The following is a 17,235-nucleotide window of genomic DNA, read 5'->3' on the forward strand; positions in this document are numbered from 1 at the left end:
GTAGCGATGGGGAGCTAGCTCGGTAGAATAAGCACAAGGCCTTGAGTGCAATCCCTGGTACCACAAAAAGAGAGAGAGAGAGAGAGAGAGAGAGAGAGAGAGAGAGAGAGAGAAAATTAGAGTAGCAATATGTGGTAATGGATATTATTTTGGTGTTTAAGGTAAATAAGACTTTTTGCTGCTTATGCTTATTATTTGTATCATGGTAGGTGATTTATTTAACATATTCAAACCTGTTTCCTAATTTTAAAATAGAAATAATTAAGATTCATCTTGTTGGATTGTTAAGCAAATTAGAAGAGATAAATATAAGCCCGCTCTAGTCATACTGTCTTTTTCTTGCTTTAGGTCATGTTTCTGTAATTTTTCAAGTTCAAAGTATAAATGGATTAGTGGTGTTTGAAGGTGCACTAATCCCTCCAATTTGGCGATATAGTTAGAATATTAACTTCGTGCTGTCAGATTTGTGGCAGTCATCTGCATAGTTTCTTACTGATCTAAAATGGAAGAATTTTATAACTACGACTTTACTTTCTTACGGCCTGTCTCCTGGGCCAAGGTCCTCCGTATGAATACCACATCTGAGCGTAAAAGTGCAGTAAGTTTTTGGCTTGGCTTCCACCGTCATTATTTTTGCATCATTCCAGTAAATAAAATACAGACATTTTCCTTCTATAACTTGCAGATCTTTCAGTCCCTTTGAAATTTAGCCTGTGACAGGTTTGTCAATGAGTCCTTGTTGCTGCTGCCAGCTTGTTTAGTCTACGTAAATGTTATTTATTAATGTTTGCAAGGTCACTGGGGACAGTTATTGAAATTTAAAGAAGGTGCAAGTGGGGACTCTTGCTAAGCCTTACGCCACGGAGGTGTTCACCTGGTCGTCGTGCTTTCCATGTAAACACTGGCTGCTACCTGTGCCAGCGGCTTCCTCCTACTCCATCCTATTTCCAGCCTGCTGTCTGCATTTGACGAACTGCCACCTTCATTCCAGTGGTGTTTAATTCCATCTTTGATTTATATGTTTTCATTTGGAACTTTCTAGTTTTTATTTTTGAAAGAACTGAATCTCCCAAGCAATTCTAATTCAGTTTATGTTTGTTTTTCTTTTTCCTTTGTTCTGGGGGTCGAACTCAGGACCTCCCCCCTCGCCAGGTAGGCTCTTAGGCCGCTGAGCTGACTCTCCAGCCTCTCCTGAGCAATTTTAAGTAATAATTTAAAATCCCATGTGATAATAGCCTTTTCCTCTTACTGTGAGTCCACTTTCAGTGTGGCTCCGCTTTCTGTTCTGGGTCATTGCACACAGTCCTCTTACAGTCTTTTTCTGAAAATTCCAGATGGTGTTTGTAAATATTGTGCAAATGATGCTGGTAAATAAATTACTCATAATTTAGTTCATAATTTTAAAAAGGAGATCACTCAGATACAAACTTAAAAAAAAAAACTTAACTAGTTAAATTGTTGTCCATGGCTTTTATTGCTAGTGTAACAGACTACCGTGCTGGGTAGAAGATAGCTTGGTTCCAGTACAATAAGCACTTCCCTGGCAAGCGCAAGGGCCGGAGTTCAATCCCCAGTTCCGCAAAAAAAAAAAAAAAAGATAGTTTGGTTCTTTACTGGCTGAAAGAACAAAAGACACATATATGTATATTTCATATACAGCATATTTCTCCATGTAATTAATCTAAGACAGCCCTTGTAGGCTTTTGGACAGTGACCAGTTAAAGAGAGAAGGGAAAATCAGTCTCCAACATAAAAGGCTGAAGGCAAAGACATGTTTATATCAGCAAAGTGTTTTATTTAAAAAACCCAAAAAACCCCACTGCCCTCTTAAGCTGTCCAATTTTCCAGAAATCTTATGGCTATTCGAGTTTAGCCATTTTTTTCTTAACATTTGGCTCTGTTTTAACTTTGTTTCTAATTTTTGTGACTGTAGAGTCTTACCTCATAATAATGAAGTGTTTTTTTTTTTGCTCCGAATGCCTTCAAGGCATGACTGGCTGGCTTGAGTTGTGGGGATCGAACCACAGCAACCTGAGCCTGATGGCTTTGTTGAAGCAGCCACTTAAAGAACTGAGCTAAGGGGCAGGCCCCCCCTCATAATAATGAGAATTTAATTTTTTCCAAAGTAATCTGGCTTTAGAAGGACCGGCCAAATAGCTCAGCAGATTAAAGCACCTGCAAGGAGGCTCAGAGGCTTGGAGTTCGAGCCTGGGGCCTGTTGTGCAGGCCCTAACCCTGAGGCGTGCTGAGACAGCAAGTGGTGGCGCACGCCTGTAATCCCAGTTCTTGGGAGGCTGTAAACAGGCTGATCACTATGAGTCTGATCTAGTAGTGACACCCTGAACACCCTGTAGACCCTGCTCTAAAATACAGGAAAAAAAAAAAAGTAATCTTGCTTTTCTAAGAACATGTTAGTAAAAAAAGTATATTATTTTAAATGCTTTTCAAATTTTTCTTTCTCACAGATTTGATGGTAATACAGTTCATCTCAGAGAAGCTGCTTAAGGCTGCTAATTAAAGTAACTGATACAGCTCTAATTTCATTAGCATTGAGAAGTAATAGGTTATTAGAATGTTTTATGTTTTAAAATATCTCTTCTCTCTGTGTAGTTTTCTTTTGGTAGCTTGTAAGTATAATCTTTATCCTAATTGAAGAAACTTCCAAAACTTTATCAGCTTTTGTAGCACATAACATTTTGCATCACTTTTCCTCATGTTTAGTTCCTCAATTTGGGCAGGTGGGTTTAGATATTCTTCTTTTAAATTGTGCATATTTGTAATCCTCCATTTGACCGTTTAAAATTGTTATCATCATCTTTGAGAAACTGGGTAGTATGTAAAAGTACTATGTAGAAGATGGCTCATTATTCTGCTCATATTATAAATTTAACAACACTTCCAAAAATAACAGTATTTTTTCCAGTGTGGTTTAGATCTCTATCTTATTAATACTTAAAAGGATGATGTTTCGAACTTCAGAGTGAAAATACATCATCAGAGAAAGCCTGTTGTAAGAACATTTGAAAGCTTCCTGAGGCTTCCCTATTGATTATTACTGGTGGCATTTGGCTTAGCTTCAGACCAAGAAAAAATAAAATTCTTTACTCTAGAAATTTTATTAATTTATCTATCAAATGAAAATTCTGTATTGTAAAGATTCCCATTATGACACATAGTGATATGCCCTCCTCTTGAGCTGAGATCCCTGCTACTCAGGAGACTAAACAGGAAGATCATAAGTTTGAGTCCAGCTTGTGAAATTTAGTGAGATCCATCTCAAAATTGGGGAGGGGGGATGCATGTAAATGTAGCTCGGTGCAAAAAATACTGGGTTCATTCTCTAGTCACACTGCAAGCCTCCTATCCTATGGTGATTATGAGCTATGAGGGTTCTCATTAAATTTTAGACACTATAACCCTCAGCAGTGCCTAGGTAGTACCATTCCTTTCCTTGCATCTGCAGGGCTGTTGGCTTGCCGTGCCCCCTCTGGGTAGAGACTGATGTTTGACTCATTAATTTTTGGATTGTGTTGGTGGGGAAAGCACGTAGTGTTACTTGTTGCAGCCAACCTAGATTGTTCAAGTACAGACTCTAGTAATGCTTTGAAAGAAGGTACAGGGGAAACAAATCATCTGAATTTGTCAATATCAAAAAATACTCGTTTTCCCTCAAAATCAAATGTCAGTTTGGCTGCATACCGAATTCCAGGGTGGAAGCTCTTCTTGTGCAGGACTGTTACGATGTTGCTCCGCTGACTTCTAGCATTCAGCGTGGCCAGCAAGAAGTCTGCTGTCACCGATTCTGGATCCTCTTTAGGTGATTTCTCTCTCTCTCAGGAAGCCTTCAGGATTTCAGTTTTCTTCTTGGAGTTCAGAATATCACCAAGATATGTTTAGGAGTGAGTGTTCTCTCATCAGTCTTGCTGAGGAGTCAGTGAGCAACGACGATGTCAAGACCCAAGTCCTTCCTTAAAAATTGAGAAGTTTTCTTCAATTATTTCTTTAATGATATCTTTTGCCTTGCCTTTTTTGTGTGTGTGCAGAACCAGGGACTGAACTCAAGCCCTTGCACTTATTCTACTGGGGCTTATTCTACTGTGCCATCTCCCCGGCCCCTAGCCTTGCCTTCTTTTGTATCTTTTTTCTGGAACTCCTCTGTCACACAGATGTTAGAGCTTCTCAGTTCATCCTCTCTGGTGTGTAGACTTATTATTCAAACTTAAATATTTACAACAGGCTTTCTCTGATGATGTATTTTCACTCTGAAGTTTGAAACATCATCCTTTTATTAGGTCTAGATTGTTTGTTCCTTCCTCAAGCTTACCTACTCAGCAGTGCATGCTCTCTACTGAATGTTTAATTTCCAGGACATCTGGATGGTATTTCATTATATTCTCAATCTCTTCTTTGTATCTCTGAAGATCCAACACTCTTCTGAAATTTTTTTCTGTTTCCTGGATTAAGATAGAGTCTCTTTTTCTGTTTTCCCTGAAGACTTACCGATTCCTGATGGGGCACTCAGATTTGCCCATGAACACTCTTCATGCTCATGAGAACTTCTGGTTAGCAACTTTGAGAGGCCCAAGGCAAAGTCGGACCGGGTATCTCAATTCCTTGCCTCCGGAAGCAGCTGGTTTCTCCTCAGGGTTGTGTGTCTCCTGGGACTGTGCCAACTATTCTTTCTCTGACCAAATAACTATAGATAAGTTTCTGACCTTACTGAGGCCTTCCTCTGTGCTTGAATTTCCTTCTCCCTTGTGCTACTGCTCCTCCTCCTCCTCTTCCTTTTTGTTCATTCCTGAGTTTTCTTCTTGGTCCTGCTCCTCTTCCATCTCTGAGTTTCCTTTCTCTTCCTCTTCTGCCCCTGACTTCTCTTCTCTCTTCCTCTCCTCTTTCCAGGTTTCCTCTCCTCTTCCTCGTCCCAGGTTTCTTCTTCTTCCTCCTCCACCCCAGTTTCTTTTCCCTGCTCTTCTTCCATCCTTGAGTTTTCTTCTCCGTCCATTTCCTCCCCCAGGCTTGTTCTTCCTCTTCTGCCCAGAGTTTCCTTTCTCCTCCTCTAGCCACGAGGCCTCCTGCCCCTCCACCTTGGGGCTTTTCTTTCTCTTCCATTCTGTAGACACTGAGCTCCTTCCCAGAGGCCTAGACACCTCCTAGAGGCCTGTCTTCTCTTTAATGAACAGGAAGTCCAAGCAATCGCTTGCCAAGTCCCACCTCCACACATGGAGGCTCCTAAGGCTTAACTGCCTTTCTTTATGTTCCATACTGTCTTCCTCCTTGGTTTGAGTTTGCATCCTGTGAGAGAACATCTCTCAGTAAGTCTTTCATAAAAAAGCCTTGTGGCTGGTAAGCTTTTTGAGGCTCCACAGGTCTGAAAATATCTTTATTTTACCATTACGTTTAAATGTTAATTCCACCTGGCATATCTATTTAGGGTCAAAACCATTTTTTTTCCCCAAATGCTGGAGGTATGACCCTATTATTTATTGCTTGTTGACTTCCAGGGTTGCTGACTAGAAGTCTGCAGTCAGGGTCAGGACAGCTCCTTCACCTCTTGGCAGTCTTCTTTTAGAGCCTTCTCTTTATTCTTCAAGTCTTCAAGGTTTCTTCTCTACTGCATTTTTTTTGCTGGCTCTCATGCTGTATTTTCTTTGTTCTCTCTTTCTGCAACTTCTACCCGAACAGTGCAGTTTCTCCATCTATGGTTTTCACTGTGTGAGCCTGTTCCTGTACTTGTTTTGACTTTGTCATTTTGAGGTAATTTCCTGCTTTGGCCCCCACTCAGATTTTTAGCTTTGCTGATTTTCTACTTAGGTCACCTAGTTTTCTCTTAAAGGCCAAGATCTCAATATCGTCTCCTATTTTGTAGTCATATATTCTCTCTCAGCTGTGCTTTTGGTGAGGCTAAATCCTTTACTCCTTGCCTCTCCTTTCTGCTACTGGAATTTTTTAAATTTTTCAGTTCAGTGATTTTTCTTTTAAAATTTTCCTTACAGCATTTGTCAGGATCACCACTGTTTCTTCACACAAGAGGTCTTGCCTTTTCCTCAAGAACTCAAACTTGTTCTTATCACTTGCTGATGAGTCTTTGTACTCTGATTCCAGTACTAAGGCCATCAGTCTCTTTGGACACCTTTCTTTCCCTTCTAGGAACTTTTTCCTGTGCTTCTGCCTGTCTTACTAGCTCGTCTGGTCAAAACTTTTTTTCTTTCTGGAATAGTAAATTTGTTCTTGCATGCAGGGTAGACTAAAGAAATTCAAAATTTTAGAAATGTTACCTGTGTGCCATACCCAGCAATGGAACTACTCCATACCACACTCTTGGGTTAAGTGGAGGAGTGAGGGGTCAGTACCCTAGAAATTCTTTAAAAGGATTAATAATATGGTCAGATAGGGAATGATAGAAATAGTGTTCTGAATATTGGGCATGTTAAGCAGGAACTGAAACCAGAAAGTTACTTTTACTCTCCTCTGTACTGGCCTTGACCTTTTATATATTTAATGGAAATGTTAAGGTGATTTAGGCCAGCCTATTTAGAGACATGAAGACTAGTTTGGCTCTTGGTTCAGGCACTGCTCTTCTTTCTGAAGAAGATGGGACTGCTGACCGTCTAGATTTAGATGGCTGCTTCCATTCAGCCAAATAGAATTAGGATAAAAATATCCAGCTATAATGTGGGCTGCAAAGGGAGTTTGGGGTTATTGCATCAGCTTCCTAAGTGGTTTTCCTGATTCCAGCCTTGCTTCCCTTCAGTACTGACTCTACAGTTAAAATAATCTTATTTCTTTAAAAGAGAGGTATTTTTGGAAAAAAGATTGAAAGGAAAAAAGAAGATAATAGCCTCTCATATTCTTGCCATCCAGAATTAAATAGCATGGATATCTTGTTATATTTACTTACATTCTTTCTTATTTTCTTGAACTAAAACCGCTGTTTTTGCAATTGTAAATACAGCACATTTAAATGTAGAGAATCAAAGTAAATATAGAAATACTGCATCAGCCAAGAAATAAATATTTTATGTATATTAAGAAGGGGCCCAGGGCTAGTGAGATAGCTCAGCCAACTAAGCGCCTTCTTAGGCAAGTGCAGGGACCAGGGTTTGATCCCAGGTACCACGTGCTGCACAGGCCCTGCCCCCTGGTGCTCTGAGCAGGCCACCAAGTCCAGGTGTGGTGGCACATGCCTGTAATCCCAGTGCTGGGGAGACTGAAAGCAGTAGGATCATTATGAGTCCGAGCTGTGTAGTGAGACCTTGTACCAAATATATAAATTTAAAAGGGGGTGGGGCGATATAGCTCACTGGCACAGTGTCTGCATGGCAAGCACAAGGTCCTGAGTTCAATTCCCAGTACAAATAAATAAATAAAATAAAAAGACAGAAAGGCTTGGGCATATAGTTTAACAGCACAGTGCCTACCTGGCAAGTATGAGGTCCTGAGTTCCATTCCTAGTACCCTCCCCCAGAAAAGAGGAAACAGATTTAATTCAGGGAGCTGGATCCTTATAAAATCTTTGAGAGTTTGAGTAAGTATAAGTTAGCAGCCACCACGGGACTACAAGTAGCAACATGTCATCCAAATATCAGAAGGCTTCTGCTGTTAATGGGGTCACCACTGTCATTGATACAGCTGTCTGATTCCTGCAGGGCTACTGTCTGGATTCTGTAGTATGGATTCCAGTCACCTCAAATATAGGTGTTTTCTGAACCTTAAGTTTTAACTTCTCTAGCAAGGGTAGCTGAATTTCCTTTGTATGCCGTGTTATAGCTGAGGATTTTTATCTTAAATCTACTTTGCTGAAATGGAAGAAGACATCATTTAAGTCTGGATGGTCAGCATTCCCTTCTATATTCTTCACACAGAAGGAGAGTACTTGCACCGAAAGACAGAAGGTAGCTTTTGCTTTTCTTTTGCCTTCCAACTAGTGCCTCTGACAGAATTTAAATGAATTCTGAATTTAAGGGATTCTGGGAAATGTAGTTTTTTGCCCTCTAGCTCATGTGCTTTGAGGGAATGGGAGGATTAAATTGTTATTTAATGCACATGGATGCCAGATGTGCACAGACAAAACTCAACTGAAGCATAAAATTGGAAAAATCAAGAAGTCTTGAAATTTACCTCATTCTAGACATGTCTTCTTGCATGTGTATACATAGATAGACAAAAATAAGGTCACACAATGCATGCCTATTTTAAATTAGAAGTAATTTATTCTGCTCAGATCCCGGCATGCACACTGGGCCACATGGAGACCTTCATGATCCTTCTTGGCTTATGAACCCTGCACTTGCCTGTCTCGCTCAGCTCCATGTGTTAGCTTTTGGACTGTGTTATAAAAGGAGGAAAGAAAAATATTACATTCTTATTGGTGGCAATAGAACAAAAAAAAAAAACCCTAATTTTGCAATATTTTTCTAGACCTCCCAGTTGTATTTTAAAGACCTCAATGTTCTCAGGGCTTTCACATTCCTTAGTTTTCATTTTCATGTTGTTTGCCTTACTGTCTCAATTATATTTAGCCATCATTTGTATTTTTATGTTGATTCTCCCCAAGTATTAATACATTTCTGAAGCAGAGGAACAATGTCCTAACTTTATAGTGCAGCGATTTTTGTTTGAGGTCATGCATCATTGGGTCTCATTGCTTGTCCTGTAGCAGAATTACTGTTTGTAAAATAATTCTAACTTGTTCTAAGAAGTCATTAATCCTTCCAAATCATCATTTTTACATGATTCTAAAATGTTAGCTTTAATTTATTAAAAGAAGGACATTCCACACTGACGTGTCTTGGAGAGCATTCAGTGCTCCTCCTGCAGACATCGTTAGGGCTCCATGTTGCCCTGTGCTTACAGGTGGTAGTGTCAGTTTATGTTTATTTCTTTGCAGAAACCCCCAAACCTTGCTTGTCTGGTAGAAGTATCCCTGGGGCCCAGCACAGGGCTTCTTGAAATTCCTTTGAAATGAAGAGTGTAGACATGAATACCCAGTTCTGGATCTTCGGGATGCTGAGGAAATGAGGGCTTATGCCAGAGGCTCAAACTGCTGGCACACTTCCTATTTTTGTTCTTTAGGAGGAAACCCTAGAAAATTCAGCTTTATTTAAGAATACTGCTTAACCAATTTCTTAATATATGTTGTAATCCTTCAGGATTTCATATAAACAGTTATCATGTGAATTTTTAAAGATTAATGAGTAACAACAAGGATGTTTATTTTAATGATGGTACTCTTAGTATACTGCCAGTTGTAAGCAATTTTAAATGTTTAAGAAGCAAAAATCAAAACACTCTCCCCCGCAAAAAAAATTGAGGGAGAGGATTTTCTTGCCTCCAAGAGATGTGGCAGGATTGGTGGTGGGAGCATGGAAGGGGCCATGATCTGAGGAAGTAGCACAGGGAGGTCACTGGCACATTTTTCTATTAATAAAATGCTGGTGTGTCATCACTTTCTATTTTATTTAGCTGTGATGCTTAAATGGAGAAAGCATAAAGAGCCGTGCAGCTCTAGGTTAGGTAGTTTTACTCTTAGTAAGGCAGAGAGAGTCCTGACAGTGCTCCCTCACCTGTATGGGGCCTTGGAGCAGGCCACGCCCTGTGGAAGGAGCTGGGAACCTGCTCTACCAGCCCCAGGGACTGCTGGAGGTTGGGGAGGGGGCACTTGACCTCACCAGTCTGGAGCTGCCAGAGAGAGCCCCAGCCCTCTTTCCTGCAGCTAACTTGGGATTTCGATGGCCTTTCTGAGTAACCCATGGGTACCCCACTAGTCCACCCTCTCTTATCCAGTGACCCCATTTCCTTTCCTCACTTAATCCTTTAACCTCTCCTTGCTGTCTGGGGCTCAACTTATGAGGGAGCCAGGACAACTAGGACAGCTTTCACTGTCTTCAAAAGTTTAAAAGACAAAATGAAAACATAAAACAGTTGTGCCCTCCCCTGAAAACACGCACGCATTCTCAGGAACTAGCTCTATTTTCTTCAGGGCAGCAGGAGTGAGAAAGTGAAAGAGAAGGTTAAGGTGGAGCCATAAATAGCAACTGGCCACTAAACTTTAATCACAGTCTAGATGTAATTATAGTGATAGAATAAGTCCAGTCATCTATATTCATGTAATTAAACGTGTACTATAGAGAGCAATACAGACATTTATACATATGTTTACAGATGCTTACTCCAGAAAGTGATTCAAGAAAAAAAACTTCACTGTTTATTCACAGGTATCTCTTGGTTGTTCTTTGCTGTTCTTCATATTGCTGTCCAAACAGAAATAGTACAATCTGTTCTTTTTTTCTTTGATACTACATCCTAGGAAATGATCCCATCTGCTATTCAGTGTTGTGTACAAGAGTGCTTGTGTGTTCTTAGTTTAGGTGTAAATATTTAAAACTGCCAGATTTTTTTCAGGAAGTTATTCACAATGGCCTCATTCATCTTGAAGAACCTCACAATTAAAACTTGACACTAAGGTTAACTTATAAACATAACATGTAGTTACCTAAAACTTTATTTTAATCTATTTTAGTTTCAGCACAGTATAACATTAAAAATGAATCCTTTTCCACTCTGAAAAAAATATTAAATCAATTCTTATGGTTCTATTTTATCCATCCAGTGTATTTTTAGACTATGATAGTTAACAACATCCTGTGTAGGTTGTAGGTGATAGCTAAGGAGTAGAGATTTTTCCTCCAGACTAGCATAAATGTGGTAGATATGTTATCTGCAATATACTTGTAATAATTTGGGTTGGCAGTGTTTTGACAAAATGCCAAGAATTTTGTAATTGCCAAGGTTCTGAAGGTAACTAAGATATATAACAAATTTGGAAACAGATGTTAGTGACTAAATTAATCTTGCTTTATTACCCAGTGAAAACTTTTATAATGATTATTCCTAGCAAAAGAAAAAAGTCCTTTAACCCTACAGCTATTGCATATGCATAGTGAATTTCTATTTACCATTGTTGCTCATTGTATTTATATTCCGATGTAAATATCAAGCTGTCATCCGTTTTGAACTACTTATTCACTTTATGAATTGAGGCTGTGATACAGCATAATAAAAATACACAAACTTAGGTTGTGTTCTTGCAAATGATACAGAAGTTTAGCTGACACGTGCTAGATCATTAACTGAATGGTAGCTGGGACTTACCAGCACAGTCTCTAGAGAGAATGTGAAACCTTTGAAAATATAACAGAAATGTGTAAATCATAATTAATGCTCTACTTCATATTTGCGAAGTACTCCTCCTTTCTTAGTTACTTTCTCATCACTGGCATGTAGTACTTGAGGAAAGGAGTTTAAAGGAGGAAAGGTTGATTTCGGCTCATAGTTTACAGAGGTTTCAGTCCCTAGTCAGCTGGTCCCAAAGCAGGGTGGCATGGCAGAGGGGCACGGCAGGGAAGGCTAGCTCACTGCATGATGGGCAGGAGCCACATGAAGGGAGGAAAGGGGGGGGTAACACCCCCAGGCGACACCCCTGTGACCCATTTCCCCCCACCAGGCTTCACCTCCCAATGTCACATTTAGCTGCAAACTCACTCAATGGATTAGTGTGTGTGTGTGTGTGTGTGTGTGTGTGTGTGTGTTTAGGGAAAGGTCTACAGGGTGTTCAGGGTCTCACTGCTAGATCAGACTCATAGTGATCCACCTGTTTACAGCCTCCCAGGAGCTGGGATTACAAGCGTGCACCACGCCCAGTCTCAGTTGTCTTCTCAGTGCGCCCTGTGAGTGGGGCTGGCATGGCAGGCCTGGGGATCAAACCCCGGGCCCTAGTGCCTTCTTGCAGGCGCTTTAATCCGCTGAGCTATTTGGTTGACCCTGATTAGTCCATGATCCAGTCATCTCCTGAAAAGCCCCACCTGCAGGACATGGGGCTTTGGACTGTTTCATAAACTGGGATGGCCATAGCTCCGTTGAATACACTTTTTTTTTTTTTTTTGGTGGAGCTGGAGATCAAAAGAAGGGCCTCATGTATACTAGGCAAGCACTGTTCCACCAAGCCACACCCCCAGCCCTAGAATATACTTTGATGCACATTAATATAAATGGAAAAGGCAGAGATTGTGATTTGGAGTTTGTAGTTTTAAGAGTTAGAAATCTCCAACAGTTCTCAAGATAGAAACAGTGTAGCTACTCTGATGCAGCATATGTACATCTTGAAATGTTAAAAGAAGTGTGCCAAGATGGTAGGTATATAGCAGACCAAGTCTTTCACATGGGTAGAATGGATTGTTTCTGGGGAGAATGTAAAAGTGAACCATCTTTTTGCAAAATCAACAAACTAGGCCCAAGTTTGAATCTGACATAAACTTGTGCTTTCCACTTGAAGCTAATGTAGCTGATATAATGGTTCCTTAAAAATTATTTCAACTCTTAGATAATCCAGATATCTATCTATCTATCTATCTATCTATCTATCTATCTATCTATCTATCATCTCCTGTATATGTAACGCCTAAGAAATGTCTTTGTAAAGATGCTTACTGCATGCTGATGTGTATCTAGGATGACTGTATTTTTATCTTACTTAGTAGACTTTCTAAGAAGAACAAAAAGATGAGAGAACTTTCGTATGTCTTTGTATCAGCTTTTGTGCCTAAAACCTTCCCTGTGATATAAGAACATGTTCAGCAAGTGTTTATTAATAGATAATGTGAGCAAGTATCTACTGTCATTTCTTACTGTATGATTTCACAGTATTAATAATGGCAGAACTATAAACTGTAATAATTTATTGTTTGTTATAACCTGAATATTGTTATTTTTCTGTCATTTTGTCCACTGAGGAAAAAGTTGCTCTTAATATGTGTCTTTCCAACTATTTCTTTCCTCAAGCAAGCAATAAATATTATAGAATGTTCTCTTTTAAAATTCATTTGATATAAATACTTTTCAGAGAAATTAAATACTTTTTAATTGATAATAAGAACATAGAGAGGCTTGCCGGTTAGCTCAGTTGTTTAAGTGCCTGCCTGGACAAACCCAGTCAGGCTTGCGGGACAGCGGTTCAATCCCTAGCTCCGCATGCCACACCACACCAGCACTTAAGGTAGCCTGAGATAGCCAAAAAAAATTCTTCTCAATTAAAAAAAAAAAAAAAAACGCCAGACAAATAGCTCAGCAGATTAAAGTGTCTGCAAGCAGGTGCAGGGGCCGGGACATCCATCCCTGGGCCATCTGTGCTGGTCCCACCCTCGGGACGTACTGAAATGGCGATTGAGACTGGGCGTGGTGGCATGCGCCTGTAATCTCAGCACTTGGGAGCCTGTAAACAGGAGAATCACTATGAGTCCGATCTAGTAGTGAAACTCTGAACACCCTGTAGACCCTTAACTAAAATACAAGGAAAAAACAAGAGAAAATAATTTGCCTTTGGTCATCTTGGAAAAACAGGGACTCTCTTAAAGAGCTATATTTAGATAATGGTTTCAGACAACAGGAAGCATATAACTGTGATACTTCAGAGAACGGGAGAAAACCAGGGTGTGAGCCCTCTTACTTCCCCAACTTACTGCCTAGACAATTTCTAGACTATAATGCTGTAAGGGAAATACAAAGAATGCCCGGTGGGCTTGACTTCAGAGTTCAGAGGTGGCCAAATTTAGTGGGGGAAATCCTAGACAGGATTGGTAGAACAGCAAGATGGAAAGTCAGTGAAGATATTAAGAAATAAATATCATCATTTGATAGCTTCGTCTAAGTGATATTTGCAGAATGCTGTACCCAGCAACAGCCAGGTCAGCATTCTTTTTAAATGTATTACCCAACATAGGCCGTAATCTGAGTTTATTAATAAGTCGCAGTGAATTTAATACCTTCATTTTTTGAGGGCCATGGTAACAGATGACCACAAGTTTTTATTAGCTTAACTCAAATCTGTTGTCTTGTAGTCCTGGAAGTGTGAATTTCAGAATGAGTCTCATTATGCTAGTCACAGTGCCAGAAAAGTTGTGCTGCTGTTCCATCTTCCCCCATTCTTAGATCTCTTCAAGCTCCACAAAGTCTAGTCTGCAGTCTCATTCAGAGAGAATCTGTTTCCTTACCTTTTCCCATTTCTTTTTTCTTTCTTTTTTTATGTGTTAGTACAGGGTCTACAGGGTCTCACTACACAGCGGACTCATAGTGATCCTTCTGTTCTCAGCCTCCCAATCCTTGGGATTACAGGGGTGCGCCACTACACCCAGTCTCAGTCACCAGCATGTGTGAGCCGGTGTGCACGCTAGGGATCTGGCCAGCCCTCCTTCTCCCATTTCTAGAGGTCACTTGCGTTTTTGGTTGGTGGTCCCATTCAACTTTCAGCAGCCACAACATGCAGCTGAAGTTTTTTGAAACCAGTCTTCTGTTCTCTCAGCTGCTTCCCTCTTCTACTGGTAAGAAGTCTTGTGATTACGTTGGGTCCACCTGGGTAAGCCAGGATAGTCCTGCCCTCATAGGATCAAGTTAGCAAATTTAATTCCATCTGAAATCTTAATTTCCCTTTGTCACGTGAGATAATCTGTTTATAAATTCAAGGGATTAAGGCATGGATTCTTTATGGAGTGGGGCATGATTCTGCCTTCTACATTTAAAATGAGTAAAAATACAGCAAGTATTCTCTAACCACAAGAGAAGTGAACTAAAAGTGATCAGATTACTATTTAGAAAATCCTCAAATGTTTGAAAATCAAACAGTTTGCTTATAAACAATGCATAGGTTGAAGAAGAAATCATGTGTCTAATTTCAGGATTTTTGAAACAGTAGGCTAATCTTTTAGAGAAGCTGACTGAAACAGGTATCAGAACTGGGAAGGCTGACATTGTGAAACAGCAGTGCTGGAAGCTAGGGTGAGAAATCTGTTGATTCTAAGGGATTAAGTGTTGGGATATTTATTTCTTCTTTCCCCTCACCTGAAGAGCCATTCATATGATCCACCTATCAAGCAACAGCTGACCTGGTGCTGAGTTGGTTGTCCTCATCCACACACAGTAAAATAATAATTATAAAAAAGTATGTTGGTATGGAAAGTCCAGAGCTATTCCGCTGTGCCTGATGCCAGCAACAGGAACTCTGGAACATGGAATTTACATTTGTAAACATTTATATTTACAAACATATTATTTGGCATAACTTTGTCTTTGTATAACTCCTACAAATTCATTTGCTTTCCTGTGGCCTAAGAGTTGTAAGTTGGTGGTTTTCTGCCCACATGCCTTAAATAAGCTAGTGTCACTCATGCAAATCAAATTTTAATAGTAAATCCAAAATGAGTATGCTCCATTATATTCTGTGTTGACATATAAGGGGGAGTTGACCATGTACCATTTCTCCATTTGGCCCATCGATTGTTCCTCCAATTGGTGACTTTACAATTATCAGCAGATGATTTTTAATTTCATTATATAGGTTGTAATGGTTGACAGGCTGCCTTGCCTTTAGGCTACATCCTAGCTATATAAAATGAGACCTACAGGTCATCCTTTCTCATAAGTCTTAGTCACATTTGGCTGAGTCTCAGGCCCAGAAGGCATAAATGTTGTCAGTATTGCAGCTGACTTTATCCTGCTGCTCCAAGTCCTCTTGACAGCTGCTTTCAGTAAATGCTGTATGAAACAAATTAAACAGATTTGATTCCAGTCTCTGTCAGTCAGATTAATTAGAATGGTCAACTGAGTGGCATACTCACATGAAAATTTTCCAGAAAACAAGATGGTTGAAGGAAAAGGAGTGTATTGTTGACAGAGATAGGTCATGTGTCTCCTGTGCTCTGTACATCTTGTTGGTATGCTAGGAATGCAGTGCGCAGACCACTTTTTACCTGGGTTTTTCCTCAAGTGTTTTTGTGCAGAGCACCCATGAGAGGAGAGATGATAGGCTATCCTCGTTGAATAGAGTAGGCTTTTTTATTGCTTGCTGTAATGTGCTGGATTCCCAAAGGTGTCGTTCTGTTATGCAACCTTCTGCATGCGCAGGCATCCATTGGGGCCGTGCAAGGCACGGAGGAGGGTGAGGGACAGAGAAACTGGTGCAAGCAGGCTGATACTACTTGTGGTGTCTAATACATCATCTCCCTCCAGTCCAGGGGTGTGATATGTTCTCTTCTGTCAACATCCACGCAGGTTTTATCAGGCTAACCTAGTGTGTGGTTCTAAATGATACACCCCTCAGACACAGTTAAGACAGCAATGTCTGATCTTATTTTTATTCCACATCATACTGGAAGTGCTAGCCAGGGAATTAGTAAAAAAGCGTACAATCTGGGAAAAGTAATAAAACTACCTTTATTAAAAGATAACATAAGTATATGTAGAAAATGTGAAGTAAAAGTTACTAGAAGTTGAACCATATCATACACTTAATATACAAACATCAAAAGTATTCCTGAATGTTAGTAATAAATAATTAAAGTGATATTATGTGAAACATCATCAAAATTATGAAATACCTAATGGTACATTATTTTAAACCTAAGAAAAACCCAAGTACTGAATACTATAAAACACAAATGGAAAGATATGTGTTTGTCTCAATAAACTCTCCCCAAGCTCTGGGGGGGAAGACTGCACGACGGCCCTGGACCCTTGGTTCTCTACATACAATTCCACCAATCAAATTGCCCAAGACGTTGCAGAGAAAATTCAACAATGAAATCAGTATGAAAGAAGAGGTGAAAAGACACCCAAGCTTACTGTGGCAATCCGAGCTTTGTTGCACAACTTGAAGGCAGTGATCACCCTTTTGAAGGACCTATTGCTAAGAGAAGTGTCAGCACCTCAGATAACACAACTGGAAGGAGATCAAAGACAGAACCTACTGGATCATCTTGTGACCTGACAGAAACTACTTCTGGCATCCCTCAAGAATGAGGATGCAGGCTGGGGAGCTGGCTCAGTGGAATAAGTGCGTCCTTGGCAAGTGCAAGGGCCTGAGTTCAATCCCTGGTTCTGGGAAAAAAAAAACCCAAAAAACAATGAAGATGCAGAGCAAGATCTAATCTGGTCTAGCCTGATGAAGGAAGAGGCTAAGCAAGGAGCCCTCAGCCCTTGGCTCTTTGAGGAGCCAGAGGAGACGAGGGGCTTGGAGTTTGATGAACTCCGGCAACAACAGCAGAAAATTATCCAAGAACAGGATGCAGACCTCGATGCCCTTTCTTCTATCATAAGTCACCAAAATCAAATGGGGAAGGAAATTGGAAATGAGCTGGATGAACAAAATGAGATAATCGATGACCTTGCCAATCTTTTTTTTTTTTTTTT

The 17,235-nt window shown here is 40.1% G+C and overlaps 1 protein-coding gene and 1 pseudogene across 1 annotated transcript in view; both read left to right on the plus strand.

Moving 5' to 3' along the window:
• Dgkh (diacylglycerol kinase eta) overlaps positions 1-17,235 on the plus strand; it is a 221,300-nt gene that overhangs the window by 34,108 nt on the left and 169,957 nt on the right. The gene's annotated exons all lie outside the window — the stretch shown is intronic.
• The window catches only part of LOC105743387, a 25,172-nt pseudogene continuing 8,439 nt past the window's right edge, over positions 503-17,235 (plus strand).

Source organism: Octodon degus, unplaced genomic scaffold, assembly GCF_000260255.1.
Source record: "Octodon degus isolate 3935 unplaced genomic scaffold, OctDeg1.0 scaffold00122, whole genome shotgun sequence".
Taxonomy (NCBI): Eukaryota; Metazoa; Chordata; class Mammalia; order Rodentia; family Octodontidae; genus Octodon; species Octodon degus.